Here is a 3,862-nt window from a genome sequence, read left to right as displayed (position 1 = left end):
AAGTATATAAAAAAGTTGCGCTGACCCCTCGTGGTTAAAAAGAACAAGTGTAATGAAAAAATTAATAATATAAATACAAGTAGGAATCAATATATACGTAACCTAGCTATCAATAGTAATATAGAAATTTTTCATGCTACAAAAAGTATTAAAACAAGAAAGTTAAAACTATAAAAACAGGGTTACTTAAGATTTAATAAAATGTATGCCTGCATCAGCAAAACACTGTAATTACATTAGCCTGAAAGAAAACAAATACTTTTTTAATGTTGAGTAACTCACTTTTGACAATTTTAGTTTTCTTATTTCAATATTTTTGTAGCATTATAACCTTTTATATTACTATAACTAGCTAGCTTATGTATGTATCGAACACTCATTGTCTATATGAAATTTTTAATTATACTTGTTTGTTTAATTTTTATGAACTATAATTTTGTGCGCCAGCAATACCAAATGTGGAACACATTTATCTTCGTGATAACGAGAAACCCACCTGAAGTAAAAATGTATCTCAAGACGATTGGTACAGGTATTAAAACTTTTATCACATAAAGTAGAGAACAACGTTTCAACCTTCTTAGGTAATCTTCATCTAAGGTTAACCTGAAGATGACCTAAGAAGGTTGAAACGTTGTTCTCTACCTTATTTTAATACGTTTTAATACTCATAACAAACGTTTTGAGATACACTAATGTGATTTTATCATTCATCAGGATCTCTACAATTATGTACTTAAAGCAGTGCATCTTCCGTATTATAAACATATATATTAGTGTCTTTTTCGATTCAAGAAAGGAATCGTCAGAACCCAAAAGCGATGAGTTTTGTAAGAGTATTAAGGCAATAATTAACGTTCGTCATTTTTCTGTACACTTGTCTGGGAAAATCATTTGCTTCTTTACTTAGATATAAATTCGTTGAAACTATGAAATTTTTATTCACTTCATAGACACATATACAGTGCTTTATGTGGTTTAATAAGTACAATACGTTTTAGTTTTGCTCAGCAAATACTGTGAACTTGGAATTGTTAATATTCAAACATTTTGAAAGTGGTTTTAAACAAGTAATTTTTATGGTAGCTGTTTTACTTCGTTACAATTTCTATTATTATGTACTACCAAACTTAATTTAAAAGTTATAATACTTAATTAGGTGTGAGTCTCAGTACAATACATTATTCTAGGTTAGACGCCTACAACCCCAGATCACATGCACTTAAGACAAAATTATGCTTTCATTCCAAACGTATAAATACTATGAAATGATAATCATACATATCATATTGACATAGAATTGATTTGATAAACGTTTTAAATAATTTTTTAATTTAAAAATACACCAGATTATCAACGTTATCTTATAATCCGGATAATTTCAGTTTATAATTTGCAACTGTGACACAATTTTACCTCGCACCTTGGATAAGAGAACTTGGATAAGTTCGATTCTACTTTAAAAGTCAAACATTTAACATCGTGACAACTGAAACCAGATATTTTTCTCCTGAAAATCAGTGATTTATGTTTAAAGCATTTTCTCTTTCATTATATGTCTCCTGCTGGTACACCTGTAGGTCTACGGATTTACAACACTGAAATCAGAGGTTCGATTGCCCTCGATGGATTAGCAGAAAAACTGGTGTGGCTGTGCTACAATAAAACACACACACACATAAGCGAAAAGTGTATTTAATGAAAATGTGTTTTCTTATAGCAAAGCCACATCGAGCTATCTACCGAGTCCATCGAGCACCTAATTTTAGCGTTGTAAATCTTACTGCTGTACCAACGGGAAACATTTTCGCTTATTTTAATATAGAGAACAGAATAACAAATTCAAAAGTTGGTACACTATTTTTATTTTAACAAATCTAAAATTGCAACTTAAAAATTTAAATCAAACATTATTTTTATTCACTATACTTTTTGGTGGAACACAATGTTTTAAAGTGATATATATCTATATTTAATACTACGAGATCCTCTCGGTGGGCTCAGCAGATAGTCCGATGTGGCTTTGCTACAAAAAACACACACAATACTACGAGAAAAAAAAATCATAATTTTTTGTCTTTTTAAATAATTTTTGTCTTTTCTTATAGCGCAGCCATATCGGGCTATCTGCTGAGCCCACCGAGGGGAATCGAATCCCTGATTTTAGCGTCGTAAATCCGTAGACTTACCACTGTACTAGCGGGGGACAACTTAAATAATGATATGCCTTCTGTGTGTTTGAGATTATTAAAACTAATGATGGATTCAAGATTGTTTGTTTTTGAATTTCGCGCAAAGCTACTCGAAGGCTATCTGTGCCGGATTCAAGAAATATGTTGTTTATTAAGTTTCAAAAGTTGTGGTATACAGACATCATGAATTTATACATACTGCGACAATAAATGTGTAGTGTGCCTTGCAAAAGAGTTCACTCTTATAAAAACATGTTACAATTTGATGAAATACAAATGAAGTAAACAATTTTTTAAATTAAAACTTTTTAATCAAAGCTAACATTGAAAGTTAACCTGTTATGTCTACAGAAAACCTAACTTTAGCAAAACCTGCTATGAGTTTTGTAATTTATTTTTTACCTATTTTACACAATGAAATTATGTAATTTTGGCTCATTCCTCTTGACATAATTTCTTCATTTTGATCAAGTTCACTGAAGATCTTTGATGGACTGCAATCTTGAAGTTTCTCCATATATTTTATATCGGATCCAAGCCATGATTCTGATTGGGCCATTTCAGGATATTAACTTTTTCCACATGGCAAATCAAGGAACAGCTATTTTACGTTTAGTAAAAAATTTACAAGAAGGATTAATTAAGAATTATAAGACATTAGTCAGACGATACCTTGTTCAGATAGATGATTTATGATTAGAGTTAAAAGACATTAAGGATAGCGTTTCAATTTCAGATCGGACCCGACAAAAACGTGGTTTAATAAATGCAGGTGAAATTGTCTTAAAATTTCTGTTCGGAACCGCAACCACGAATGATTTAGATTAATTACATAAGAAAGTAGAACATCAGAGACAAGTATCTAAAGAAATAATTAATTTAATAGGAGAACAAGCGACAATAATGAATTCTTTAAATCATGCATTGGAGTTACATGATCTGGAGATTAGAAAAGTGTCTAGAGCACTAGTAAATATTACTAACGCTTTGATAATACTAGAATAAGACAGACTGAGCTTCATAAGCCAGGAATTGAACTGTTAGTTTTCAATTCTAGAATTCAGAATAACTTACAACAATTAGCATTTACAGTTGGGAATAGTAGGACTGAGTTAGCTAAGTTAGTACAAGCATTGTCTGTAGCTGCAGACAGAAAATTGAGTTCATACTTTCTACCCTGGTGTAAATTAGGGAAAGTGCTAGATAAAAGTAAAAGAAAAGTATCTTCACACTTACAATTTGTAATTCCTACACATAGTGAAGAGATTTACATGTAAAGACAGCTGCAGTGAGGGATACACTTAGAATGTTTATAGAGATACCTTTTAAAGCAACTGATAGAATATTTAAATTATATAAAATTATATCCTTAACATTAGTATTAAACCATTCATTAACTCTAACTGTAGAAAATAATAACCCATACCTTGCAGTGTTGAGTGATCAACGTAATTACGTGGAAATAACGGGAGATATGCTAAAATGTATAGGACACATTAAAGTATGTAACCGTAGTTCAGGAATATATTCAGTGCCCACTATGACTTGTAGTTATGCAATATTTGGAGGAATTAAAGATAACTGAATTATGTAAAAAGAGAATAATTATCCCGAAACCATTTTGCTTTTATAGAACAAAGACCCCGGAAACTTGGTTGTTTAATGTAAAA

The sequence above is a fragment of the Tachypleus tridentatus genome, chromosome 1 (assembly GCF_004210375.1).
Source record: "Tachypleus tridentatus isolate NWPU-2018 chromosome 1, ASM421037v1, whole genome shotgun sequence".
NCBI lineage: Eukaryota > Metazoa > Arthropoda > Merostomata > Xiphosura > Limulidae > Tachypleus > Tachypleus tridentatus.
This window is presented reverse-complemented; position numbering follows the sequence as displayed.